General features: G+C 41.2%; 1 protein-coding gene across 2 annotated transcripts in view; it reads left to right on the top strand.

Annotated features, from left to right (window-relative positions):
* Pde8b (phosphodiesterase 8B) overlaps window positions 1–14,188 on the top strand; it is a 231,470-nt gene that overhangs the window by 10,344 nt on the left and 206,938 nt on the right. The gene's annotated exons all lie outside the window — the stretch shown is intronic.

Here is a 14,188-nt window from a genome sequence, read left to right as displayed (position 1 = left end):
TGTCTCTCTCTCTGTCTCTTCTCTGTCTCTCTCTGTGTCTCTGTCTCTCTCTCCCTCTCTCCATCTCTCTGTCTCTCTGTCTCTGTCTCTCTCTCTCTGTCTCTCTCTCTCTCTCTCTCAGGATTGAGGCCAAGACCATGCACATACTAGGCAAAAGCTCTAACCCTGAACTACACTCCTAGCCCAGAACTTGTATTTTTCATTTCATTTCATTTCATTTCATTTCATTTCTTGACCTTCAGTTTCTTGTCATCCAATATACGGTTTTCTTTATTATAGTGTTCTTGTCTGAAAATTCCATTATTTCTGTCATTTATGTTTCTTCTTATTGATATTTCTTTCTAAAATCTGTACTTTATTGTTGTTATTGTGAGTGCGTGTGTCTGTGTAGGATGTGTATGCTCAAGTGCAAGTGTGTGTGGTCACAGCCTGCATGTGGAAGCCAGAGAACAACTTTCTGGAGGCCATTCTCTCCTTCCACCATGGCGTTCAGGAACAAACTCACTGGGCTTGCAGGGAAAGTGCATTTATTGGCTGAACCCCCTTGCTGGCCCTGGTATTTCTTTTGATTATCGTATTTTCCTGCTTCTTGGTATACCTAGTAGTTTTGATCGTATGTTGGATATTTTGCCTTGATTGATTGATACATTATTCATTTTTGGTGTTTGTCATCTCTTAATGAGTATGTTTGGTAAAAATTAAGTTTAATTTGGTTCAATTTGTCCTTTTTAAGGTTTACTCCTTAAGCATATGTCTAGAGTAGTCTTTTCTCTAGGGATTCTTTAACCTTATTATTTAATTTATTAATTTAGTTGGTATACAAAATAATGGCTTTCACTGTGACATTTCCATAAATATAAGTCATTGTACTTTGCTCACATTTTCTCTCCTTCATCCTCCCTCCTACTCCCCTTGCCCCCTCAAGTAGTCCACTTCTGATTTCATGCCGTGTATGAGCATATGTGTGTATATTCAAATCTAGATCCACACATGAAAGAAAATGAGATATTTTATTTTCCTTCCATTATGCTCCCTTCCCCCTTCCTTAAGACCCCTTCCTAAATAGCTCCCATGCTACTTTCATGTCATGTGTGTGTATATTATATACATATTTGAATCTAGATTCTGCATATGATAGGAAATGTGATATTTGTCTTTCCAAGGCTGGCTCCTTTTATTTAACATGATGATCTGAAGTTGCATCATTTTCCTGTCAATGACATAATTTGGTTCTTCTTTGCATCCAAATAAAACTCCATTATACACACACACACACACACACACACACACCATATATTCACTATCCATTTATTGATGGGCATCTAGGTTGGTTTGATATCTTTGCTATTTATTTTGAATAGTGCAGTGACAAACATGGCTGTCCAAGTATCTCTGTGGTGCACTAAGTCAGGGTCGTACACTGACTTAAATTCCTTCAGGTATATATGCAGGAGTGGTATCGCTCACTCATATAGTAGTCCAATTTTTAGTTTTTTTTGAGATCCCTCCATAGTGATTTTCATACTGACTGTACCACTTTACAGTTCCCTTTCCCCTGTATCCTTGCCACTATTTTTTGTCATTTATTTTCTTGATAATAGCCATTTTAACTGGAGTGAGATGGAATATTCATGTAGTTTTCATCTGTATTTGCATGGTCACTAAAAGCGATGAACACCTTTTCATATATTTATTGGCCATTTATACTTCTTCGTTTCTGAACTGTCTGTTCAATTCATTTTCCCATTTGTTGATTGGATGAGTTGTTAACTTGGTGTTTAGTTTTTGAGATGTTTATAGATTCCAGATACTAACTTCCTGTCAGAAGTACAGTTAACAAAGATTATCTTTCTTTGCATAGGCTGCCCCTCCATGCTGCTGTTTCCATGGCTGTGCAGAAGCTTTTTAGTTTTATTCAATCCCATTTGTCAATTCTTACAATTATTTCCTGAATTGTAGTCCTTTTCAGAAAGTGTTTCCCTATGCCTATGTCTTAAAGCGTTGTGCCCATGTTTTCCTCTAGCAGTTTCAGAGTTTAACCTTATTGTTGAGGCAGGACTTAGCTCAGTTTCCCTGTGTAGGCTCTGTGAGTTGTGTAGAATATAACTTTCTAGGTTCTCTTTTCCTGATCAGTGGAACTTCATTTACTCTGGCATGTCTTGATGTCTAATCAGATCTCAAGTGCCCCTGTGCTGTTTTTACATGTAGCAGGGTAATTTTGGTAACTCATAGCTACACAGCCCTCTCTCAACTCTGATTTTGGGCTTCTCATGCCAATGTGAACACTGCGTTGATCTTGGGGTTCCTTTTCTGCTCTTAGAGGTAGAGTTTTCCTCTTGGATAAAAGCTGGGACAACCATGTTGTTTATTTGGATATGCTAAATAAATTGGGCAAAACTCTCTGCATTGTTTGTTTGTCACTGCAGAGCTCTTTTTCCCGCAGTGATTCCTGTATGTTAGTCTCCTTTCCCCACATATTACTTAAAATAGGGACAGTGTGGCATTTGGAGAGTATTTAGGTTCTTCCATGATTCTTGGACCTTTCTAGGAGAATGTCTAAGCCCCTTCCAGCAGGACTTCAGTAATTCTACTTAGTTGCCCCTATATTTCTCAAAACTAAGTATTGCTTGTAGGTGTGACATCTGTAGCTCTTTATTACATGTGTTGTATATTCACTTGTACTTACAGTCAGAAACTTGGGTTATTTAAATATAATTTATGTAGCAATTAATGCCACCTGAATTGCAGTGGGCTATAGTGTCTTGAACTTTCTGTGATTTAGTGCTTAAAGTGTCTTGAGGATGTGTGGACTTAGTGACTTAGCTCCATCTTCTGCCACAGTGCAGAGAAAGAAAATCTTAAATATCAGCTTGATTTCTTAATTTAACAACCTCAGACAATTCTCATATTACATATGTCCTAACATGTCACTTTCATAACTATAAAGAGTTATGTGTTTTTAAGCTGATATTTATGCTGGTGATTAAACAAGATCAGATTCCCTGTTATAAAGGATCTGAACCTTATCTTTGAGATATCAGCGAGAAATGCAATGCATATAGCATTAGCCATATATCTTTGTTAAAGACCTACAGAGGATTTTTTTTTAATAACCTCTAAAAGTGCAATGACTCTATGCTCAGAGAAAGCAAGTAATTATTCAGCCATGCCAGGTGGGAGTTCAGGTTAATGGCAAACAGAGAAGAAGTGTTGAAAAATGTCATACCTAAAGGCCCAAACCTAAGAGCAGTGCAGAGAAACAAGGCACGCAAAGCACAAAGCTGTTGCTAGTAAATTGTCCCCCATGGTGGCCAGTAGTCAACCATCATTCTGAACATAATTTTATCTGCTTTGTGGCCATACACTGGACTGAATTCACATTGTCTCTTTCCCCTCCTAAGTCCCCAGGCCTCTGTTTACTAGAGCTTTATTTTTCTAAAACATAACTAACTTGTCTGCTCATTTGTAAACAATAGATATTAAGAAAAATAAAATCAAGTACTCTACTGGGAATGTACGGTGCTTGTGTATATAAACATCAAATTGACTTCTACAAGTAAAATGGTCTTTCTTAGACCTCAATTCCTGTGTCTCAGAAAAGGCGAGTACTACTGAAAATCTGTCCTTAGTTGTTCCTGGTTGTGAGGCTTGGAGACATCCCAAATCTACAACTTTCTTGTCCTTCAGCTGCTAGTGTTCCGGTAGGGGGTGGGTACCCTCTGTGTAATGAAGCTTCAGGTTCAAGCACAAGTTATGTTTCAGAAACTAAAGTTTCACAATTGATATGCTAAATAAATTGAGCAAAACTCTTCTGCATTGTTTGTTGTTGCAGAGCTCTTAACTTGTGCCGTTGCTTTTGCTTGTGATATTTTATTTCATGCATAGAAGTGGTTTTCAAAGTGTGGTCCTGAGTAAGTGGCGTTCCTGGTCCCTCAAAAAGGAGTAAGAAACACACGTTCTCAGGCCTTGCAATCTGTGTTTTAGTAGATTGTCCACTCTGATGTATGATAAAGTTGGTATGGAGAACCTGGAAAGCTCTCTTCCTATTTCTGTCTATGATATAATAAGCCATGTAATAAGAGCTATGAAGAAGTAGTCAGTCATGCCCCCAGCTACTGTTGCCTTGGAGATGTTTAATGGTATAACATGGGAAGTGCCATGTTGCAGAGGAAACGTAAAATTCCAAGAAGGAAGAGACTTCCTGCCAGGTTTCTAGAACTCCTCCTTTCACAGTCCCAGCAGCCAAAGTGAGAGGATTAACGCCCAAGATCCACAAGAAGGTGCTAATTCAGGGTCTGAGCTGTAGCCTCCAGACACCTGGAGCGGGAAAGAAGTGAAACCCCAGGGTTTAAAAGCTGTTCTTACAGCAAAAGTCTCAAAGGCTGGCTTTAGCAACCCAAACAGGAAGCAAGAAACTAACATCCTTGGGTGTGCCTGACTTCAGGGAAGCCCAAAGAAGTCTTGGCAAAGAGATGGCTTTCTCTGGGTGGGAAAAGGGTGGACTATGCGCTTGTGGCGTTGAGTATCTTGAGGCTCACATACCTATCTGTCCTCTTCATGATTTGAAAAAAATACTGAAAGTTTATTATTCCTAGTTACAAGTTCTCCAGGCCCAGCAGTAGACACAAAAGAACTTCTTTGGTATCGTGCCTCATCTTCTAGTCCTGCCTTGGGAATAATTGTAGTACTGGGGTTGAGTAGACCTTTCTGGTTTCTAGATTCAGACTTCTGGGCCCCACAAAGTAGAAATCAGGAGACTAGAAATACCAAGTCACAGTGCAGGCACAGTGGGTGTCTGGCCAGCTAGCTGCACTCTTCAGCTTAGACTTGACCTTCCCTGTGTGAATTCAGTATTTGCTCAGTGTGGGCCTGCAAGGATGGTGTCCTTCTCTTTTCTTAGAAGAACAGCAGTTCTGTCTTAGGTCCTCACTTTTATGACCTCTTCTTTGCTATCTCCTTAAAGGTAGTTAATTCAACCATTAGCTCCTTGGGGTTAGATTTCTAGCATATGAATTTGGAAAGACACAATTCAGTCCCTGTTACCCTATGTCTGGATTTGGGTAGTTCCTAGTTGACCTCCATTCCAGGCTCCCTTCAAGTCAGTCAGGGACTATTCAGCCATTTCCATCTCAGTCAAAAAGCATTTTAGTCTTAGGAAAAAATTAGTGATTCCTAATGACTAGACTTTAGCCAAACTCTGTAGTCTGGCATCTGATTCCCTGATTATAATGGCATAACTGCTCAGCCACAGTAACACAAAAGAAATAGATCATTAACACCCAAGAACACATAGTAATACCAAATAACACCACTATAACATGTTAGAAGTTACGGGTCCTATCTGTTGTGCCACATAGACGGTTTACCACAAGGCATTTTAAAGCATCTCCTTGGTTGATCTCCAAGCATTCAGTAAGCATTCCCGCCTCTAGGTCTTCATGGAATTGTTCTGTCTGGAATGTCCTCTTTTTCTACGTATTCAAATTCTGCCCTTTCTTCAAAGAACTGAACTGTATCTCCTCAGTGACATCTTCCAGATCACTTCCACCCACACTTTTCCTTCTCTCTGGGCAAAGATGAACGCACGTGTGTATGTTTACCTCTGTTCTCACCTGGCTTGTCTGATGGCATTTCTTCATATCTCTCATGGTACCTGGCACAGTGGTGACTTAGTGTCTTCATTGCATGGATGGCCAGGTGGACAGATGGGCAGATGAAAAGGAAGGCGATTCTCTTTGATAAAGCTTTCTGATAATCTCAGCTTAAATGTCATCTCCTCTGAGAAAATTTCCATAACCCTACTCCAGTCTCTATCATACATGTCAACATTGTTCATTTACTTATTCAGTCATTCATTTATAGACAGGGCCTTACTGTATAGCTCTGGCTGGTCCTGAATTTACTCTGCAGACCAAGCCAGCCTTGAACTTGCAGCAATCCTCTTGCCTCTGACTTCTAGTGCTGGGATTGCAGACATGTGCCAAGATGCCAGGCCTCTTCAACAAACCTTCAGTGTGCCCAGAGAATTTATTGTCTTTCCATTTCCCTACCCCACACAGTCTAAACTTCATTGAAATTTGGACTATTTCTAGCTTGTTCCCTGGTGCATAGTGCATCTGAAACGTAGTAGGCACTCAGTAAATATTTGCTGAATGAATGCATGAACTTTGCATCACGTTGTATGATGGTATGTTTAAGAATGAATACCATGTCCAGCAAAATGTGCATGCTGGCAGGGGAGGGACTGCTTAGAAGCCTGAACTTGTTTGTTTATTTGCTGGTTTTGTTTTTATTTTAAACACGGTCTTACTCTGTAGCTCAGGCTGACCTGAAACCCACTATGTGGCCTAGATTGGTCTTGAATTTATATCAGTCCTTCTGCTTCATCCTCCTCAAGTGCTGAGATTACAGGTATGGGCCATAATAAAAACATGGAATTTTTAAAAAATGTATATTTTTATTGAATTTTTGTGTTCTTCATACAAAACATCTTAACCATCTTTATACCCCTCCCCTGTCCTCGGCCCCCTATTGTCCCCCCCCACTAGATATTATGCATGTCATATATATTAAGACCTATTGAGTCAAGTGTGTGTACCCAGATGTCCCTCAGTGCAAATTCATTCACTGGGGTCTAGTCAGCCTATCTAGAGTCTCTTCCTTAAAGAAGGTGAACTCTCCCTCACCCAGCAATAATCAGCTGCCAATAGTTCTTCAGTTAAAGTTGGGGCCTGCTGGCCGTTTCTCCAGTTCTATGCTGGTTTTTTGTTTGATTGGGTTTGCATGGGTCTTGTGCATGCTGACACCATTGTTGTAAGTTCATAAGAACAAGTTCCCAGAAGCCTGTAAGACTCTGTTTTCTTACGGTCATGCACTACCCCTGGCTCTTACAAACTTTCCACCCTGTCTTCCACAATGGTCCCTAAGCCATGGGTGGGTGAGGTTTATATGGGAGTCCTATCCAGGGGCACGCTTTCTGCAGTCTCTTATTCGCTGCACTTTGGCCAGTTGTGGCTTTCTGTATGCATCGTACTCTGTTGCATGAGGAAGCTTCTCTGGTGAGAGTTGAGAGATGCATTAGTGTTCTCTCTACCCCCTGTTCTACTATGTTCCATGTGCCTTAGCTGTAGAGCAAAACCTGGACTTTCAAGCCTTATCCATAAGATATTTAGGAAATCTCACACTAGTTTAGAGACAAATATGCTTTGTACTCTGCTTTACATATTGTATATGCTAAAACTTTTTGATATGAATCAAAAATATGTACCTTGACTCTGAATAGCTAAAAAAAACCCTCAAGTACTATATATAAATGTTTAAGGAGCCATGTAGTCTACTCTTTAATGAAAGCCAATATTTAATCATTTGGCAAATAATTCTTTTGGCTAGACAATAGATTTGTTTTCTAAACCTAGAGTTCCACATAGGGTGGCTCTGTAAGGGAAACAGAAAAATACAGTGACTTCCAGTACATAAGGAAGCAGTTTTGGCACATATTATCTTCTGTCTCCTTCTTCCTCTTTGGGTTGGTCATCCCTGTCTCAGGAGTCACTGTCTAGTTGTCCAATCTGTTCAATGCCTCCAGCTCCATCAAGGTTAGACATGCCTCTGTGCCTTTGCTCATATTGATTCTGCTGACTGGGAAGTCGCCCTGGTCAGGCTCCAGCTAACATACCTCTTCTGTCAGGGCTTTCCCAATTACCATAATGACCAGAAAAGAACTGACAGTCCCATTCATTTTTGGCTCTTGTGCCTTGACACACATTATGCTCTGTTATTTCTGGAAGGTTCTGTCTCCCTGGCTACTCTAGAAGCTCCTTTGTGGAGTGAGATGCACCTTGCATTTCATTTGTATATCTTTTTAAGTCTTATACTTTTGTGAAATAATGTATGAGACTTTTGGAAATGAATGTTCCATCCTTCACAGGATGATTGCTTGGGTCCAGGAGAATTTGAAGACAAGGCATATAGCTATTTTAAAATTCTTCTTGGGGGCGGACCCAGACCTTTCTTTGTTGTACTCTTGCTGGTGGGAAGGACAGATCACTTTTGTATTATGCAGATAAGGGCCATTGCTCAGTTCCATGCATGTTTGTTGATGTTGACCTAAGAAAGTCAGAGAAGTTAGCTGACTTTCTTCATCTTCTCTGTTTTCATTTTCTACAGTTGGCAAGAGAGAACTGTCCTCTGGGCCAAACCCTTTCCTTAATTTCATTTGGTCTTTGGCAAAAGATCCAAGAAAGTGATGCAAGTATAATTAAAAATCCAACTAACTTTTCTTCTCTTTAAAAAGCTGCATCTATAAATGCACTGGCTAGGAATATTCCATCTAGAAATATCTGCTTATATATTGCTTTGCTTCCCTATGTTTCTGTGGGTCTGATTCTGTATTTCCCTTGTGAATGTGTATCCATTAATTTCCCCATCTCTGTTTCTGATTCCTTGCATTCTTTTTTACCTATCTACTTGCCTTGATAGAAAAAAATTAGTGAAAGCACATAAAAGAAAATGTGCTTCATTAATGTTTTTTGTCAAGAGATAATTAAATAACATTGTACTAACTCATTTAGATTGTCTTAATGCAATTTTTCTGTCACATTTGACTATAAAACTCAACAAGAGTGTATATTTTTCTATAGTTGTAATTAAGCTATGCATACTATATTGGGTTTTTTGTTTTGTTTTGTTTTGTAGGTTTTTTTTTTTTTTTTTTTTTTTTTTTTTTTTTTTGAGACAGAATCTCCCTGTAGCCCCAGCTGGCCTAGACCAAGTTGTCTTTGAACTCACAGAGATCCGTTTGCCTCTGCCTCCCAAATGCTGGGATTAAAGGTGTATGCTACCACGCCCAGCCTCTATATTGTTATTTAATCTAATACTACTCATTTAAACACATTAGAACAGTGATATTCTGACATGATAGTACAGTTTGTTGGTCTGTTCCTTAAGTTTTGGATGTATGAATTTTTTCACATTCCATTACTATAAATGCCATTGATATTAAAAAAAACCTCCATATAAATTATTTTATTGCTAAAAAGAATAAAGATATTCAGGTTAAAGACATTCACTGACTTTAAAAACTGAAAATATAGAACATAAAACTCAAAAAACAGTACCTTCAATTTTTGAGGTATGACAGTTAAGAGATGAGAAGGCAAAGAGGAAAAGAATTCATCCTTTCATTCAACAAATGTTTGAGCACCTAGCTTTATGTTTGACACTATTGTAGACATATGAGATCCAACAGTTAATAATAAACTAAAATAATCCTGCCCATGTGAAACCTAGATTCTGGTGAGAGAAGATAGCTAGTCATGACAAGTGAGCTAGTTTTATACCAAGGTGACGAGTACTATAAGAAAAATTTCAGGCTTAGGGGATTCAGAAGTAGCAGAGTGACAGTGGACAGTTGGGGGTTGTGGTTTTAAACAGGGGTTGGGGATGAGAAGCAAGAAGTAGGGGACATCTGATTAGAGACTTAAAGAAGGGAGGAAGTCAGCTATGTAAATATGGATGTGAGTGCATGACTGGTAGAGGGGACAGTTCCTGGTGAATACTAGATCTCCTGGGGAAATGCTGAGGTGGCTGGCTATGTTACCATGAGTGAAGACAGACCAGATCGAGAGCACTACCTAGTGTTTCCAGGCTCTTGTCTCTATCAAAGAAAGAATTTGAAGAGAAGACAAATAAGGAACTGTGGGAAGGATTTATTACAGGCAAAGGCATATACTCAAAGCATTAGTAAGGCTCTTTAAAAGAGAGTAAGTAGCATTATGACATTTTGGATAGTTTCTTTGATGGAGGGGAGAAGTATCATGAGTTAAGGTGAAGAAAAGGCAGAGGATTTCAGGAATTGGTGGGAATTCTCCCTAGAATATTTACTCTCCTTTTCTGTACTTATATGGGATTTTTCTGATGTGTCTACATCATATAGCAACAAGATAGTAACAGGCAATTTTTAAGACTTTAGAGATGGCATTATCATGAAGCAAAGAATATTTGACAGTGCTCTGGGTCAGCCGTGTTGGTCCCAGCTGTAGTGAGGAGACCTTGTGTCTTTACTGTCCTAAGGGTCTGGTATGCAGTTACAGAAAGCTGAGACTGAAGTCAGCTTTGAGCCTCCATGCAATTTGCCTCTTTCTTCCTCTATGTCTGTCTAGCCAACTTCAGTTAAAGAAAGAGTGAGGGAAGAGTGTTCAGCCAGAGGTGGACAGGAGCCATATCATGTGGGGATTGTAGATTCTTGTAAGAACTCCAGCCATTCATCTTGTATGGTCCCCAAAGAAGGATGTGAATAGGCTACACTGGATTCACTTTCTTTGAAAGGGCAGCCTTGAAAAATCAGCCTTGAATTCCCTGAATTCAAGTACCTGGGATGGAACTGTTGTATTTCTGACAAATTCCTCTGGGTGACTGATGTGCCCTTAGGCTTGGGACTGCTTTCAGCTTAAAAAAAAAAAAAAAAAAAAAAAAAATCCCATGATTTTAAATTAAAAATGAAATAAGAGGTTGAAAATTTTCTTAGCATCCCAAATGTCAGTGATTTGGAAAAGTTGGAGATTATCCAGGAAATTGAAGCCCAGAGGTTAAGTGACTTACCAAAGGTTATAACAGAGCCAGGGTTCAGAGTGACCCTTCTAACTCAACAGTTCAGCGCACCTTCCGCTATGCTGGGCTGCCTAATAAGCGTTATTTGACTTGTCAGATGGTTAGATTCCCAATAAACTTGCCAATGAGGAACATGGTCTCACCCTAGAAGCTCTATATGGGTGATTGGTTGATTAAATGTTTGGTTAATCTAAAGATCAATCAGATGGCTTTGGTTGTTTTAACCTTTATGACTAAGAACGATTCAAAATGTATTAATCACATTTTCAGCTCCTTGAGAGGAATTCTGGGAGATTAATTCCATTTTTGAATTGGAATGGCCCTTAATTGTTCAGGATCTTACAGTGCTCTGGGTCATAATTCTGAAGTAAGCTCTTACTAATATCATTATAAAACATAAGAGCCATCAGCTGACCTTGGACATAGCTGAGGTTTTAGTTTCTTTTAAAATACGTTTCTAATTTGGTTGCTTTCTTTTGATTTGTTTCTTGGACATTGTTGTTAAAATTTTCTCTACTTAATTTCTTTTTATAACACTGGGTTTCCTGACCTTATTTGGCAACTTGGGCCTAAATGACATCAATGTTACCTGCAATATCTGAGCTTGTGGATCTTCTTGTTACCCTGGGTTGTGCTGATGTAGTACAGGGGAATAGGTTCAGAAATCACTTACTGAAGTATCTAGGTCTCAGAACTCAGCTGGTAAAGCGATTTCAGCAAAGACATTTCTTCTGCACTTACATATTTCTGTAAGTTTCAGTGATCAGATCTGTTCCAGCCATGGGGGCAGGTCACACATTCCCACTGAGAACACTTAGCCAAGATTAGAGGGACACAGTACTTTTTTTTCCCCTTTCACTAAGCCAGAATTGGAGGTGGAAACTGTCTGAGCTACTGGCTGCTTTGGAAATGGGAAGAAAAGTGGATATCTAAAGCATTTCATCTTCTGTCTTCTATTTCTGTAGAGAAGTCCTGTTCAGCGAAGGACCTGGTACCAACATGATATGTTCAATTAACCCATTAAAGCTGTCCAGTCCTATTCACTAGCTACCTTGAGGTCCTTCCTCTCTTGAGGCTTACTCATTTAAAAAAAATAATGTATACATTCAACTTAAATTTGTTTCTGGGTGTCTGTGCCTTCATGATTCTGCTCCTAATGTTCTCTACCAGAAAATAGGGTATAACTTGTATTTCATCATCATCTAGCCTCCAAAGCATCACTAGCACTTTTCTCTTCTGGGTGGTTTCATTGAATAATCCCTTGAGAAAAACGGAAAATGGCTGTGGCAAGAGAATTAGCATGGCTCTCAGTTTCATGAAGGATAATGACTGGAATGGGCGTATAGGAATAACTCAAATTGTAATTTACTTCTGACTTTGACTTTACAGCAGGGGTTGGGATGGGGACCGGGGGCCTTATAATCTGACTCTGATATTTGCTAGGTTCTAAATGGTGCCATGGAAAGAGAGCAGATGGTAGCTATGAGATTTAATTTTTAGCAATTGATTGTCCCAAGTCTGTCTCCACCATGTAAAGTGGCATTCTTATTGGCATGGTCCCCAAGCAGTGTGTGAGGGAACTGTGGGGAAGCTGCGATGGCAGCAATGAAGGACTCTGACTGAGTCCTCCAGCTGCTGGGCCTGCTGCCAGCAAGAAACCTTGGCTCTGCTGCCGTTTCATAAGGGGTGTACCTGAGCTGAAGAGGCCCTTGTCCAAGGTCACCAATGTGGCTGGCATGAATGGCTGATCTGCATGGGTCCAGCCCCAACTCAGGACTTCTCTGAAGCATCATCATAGCATCAGAATCCTTCCTAGCATCAGAAGGATGCCTAAGACTAGGTTAGTTTCTCCCTCAGTACACACTTCCCCTTCCTCCCCCCATTTTTTGTTCTCCAAACAAAAATGCTTCTAAGAGAACTCTCAATAAATCCTCTGCTTGCTAAACACTACCTCAAAGTCTGTTGGGGAGCTCAGCCTATTGGGAATACTATGAGCAGTTTGCCTGCTAGTTAGAAAACAGTACAGACTTTCCCCAGATTAACTTGAGATGGATGTTTTCATGTCCTTAAAATGCAGAAAAAAATTAAAGCTAAACTGATATGGGAAGCAAAAGCAGAAAAATAAGGTTTGATTAGCTCTGTGTCTCCTCTATCTGAACCCAGGATGTCTTGTTACTGTTTATGGGTTTGGTTGGAGACAGTCTCACATTGTGGACAAGGCTGGCCTAGAACTCACTATTGAGCTCAGATTGGCCTTGAATTCATGCATAATCCTCCTACCTTGGCCTCCTGAAGTGCTAGGATTATAGATGCAAGCTACTATGTCCAGCTTGAACCTGGGATATGGAGTGATACTACGCTTCTTTTTGGAGGTCAGAAGCATTATTCGAAGTCTTCACTCAAGAACTCTTAAGTGTTGATGGTACAGGAAGAGAAAAGAGGACGATGATGTTTCACATTGGAACTTCTTTGTGCTTACATCGAAATTTGTCCTTACAAGCAAGGAAAATGATGTCCTTTCTTAGACCATCGCATTATCTCCCTTGTGCCATTGTGGCTGAAGTGGGGATTACTGAGGAAGCCCATGAGTAAGTGGGGATTGATGCCTGGCAGGCAGCTGTAACCCAGATTTCCAGAAGGATGCACAACAACCCTGCTTCTAAAGGCATTCCCATTCTTCTCCAGAGTGAAGTTCCGACGGTGTCTGTCTCACTGAGGGACGGAGGGAGGCTAGTTGCTTGCCCAAATCCAGGGTGTAAGGCAAAGCAATGTAAGGTCGGATGAGGTAAGAGTTAGGGTGAAGATTTAGTGATACCCAGGGACGAGGTGAAGACTTAGGGAGAAAACAAAAAACAAGCAGACAGCTTCTTTCTGTTCTTTCCTTGAACCTTCTACGAAAATGTATGTTTTAGGATTTGTTCTCCTGTGGGCCCGCCCCTCTCTTGGCGTGAACTTCCAAATGATGCGAACACAGGGAATGGGCTTTTTCTGAAGGCTGGACCACCACCACCAGCTGAGCCTTCAGAGCATGTGGAGGGGTTGGGGAAGGATGAGGTGCTTGCTGGTGGGATTGAGAAAAAGAGGACATAGGCTATGCGAGTGTGAGGTCTCTTAACTCCTCAGGAGTGCGGAGAAGCCACACAGGGAACTGTAGGCTCCCTGATGCTTGGGGAATGGGCATCCTGGGGTTAGCTCAGGGATGTGTGAAAATGTGTCCCTAAGAGAGACTTACTAGAGGTCTACCCATCCCTTTAGGGCCCGGCGGGGGACCTTGTGTGGGCTAGGAGGTGAGGGGCTGGGGCACTAGGGGGCGGCGTGGAGAGTGGGGCAGAAGGGGCAGGCTTCTGGGCAGCGAGGAGGGAGGGCACCGAGGCGTGGTGTCAGGCGCCGGGCGCAGGGACCGTGCGACGGGGAGTGGGGCGGCGGGGCGGCCGCGGGGGACCTAGAGGAGGACCGTGGCGGGGAGGGGACGCGCTGACTGAAAGTGGGGAAGCCGGAGCCGGCGGGCAGGCGCCCTGGCCTGGGGAGCCAGGCGAGGGGACTGGGCGGCGGCGCGGGCGGAGCGGAGGGCGGAGGCGCG

Source organism: Nannospalax galili, unplaced genomic scaffold (assembly GCF_000622305.1).
Source record: "Nannospalax galili isolate Female #2095 unplaced genomic scaffold, S.galili_v1.0 scaffold907, whole genome shotgun sequence".
NCBI classification, from domain to species: Eukaryota; Metazoa; Chordata; class Mammalia; order Rodentia; family Spalacidae; genus Nannospalax; species Nannospalax galili.
Note: the sequence above shows the minus strand (reverse complement) of the source record. Positions and strands in the feature narration are given on the sequence as shown.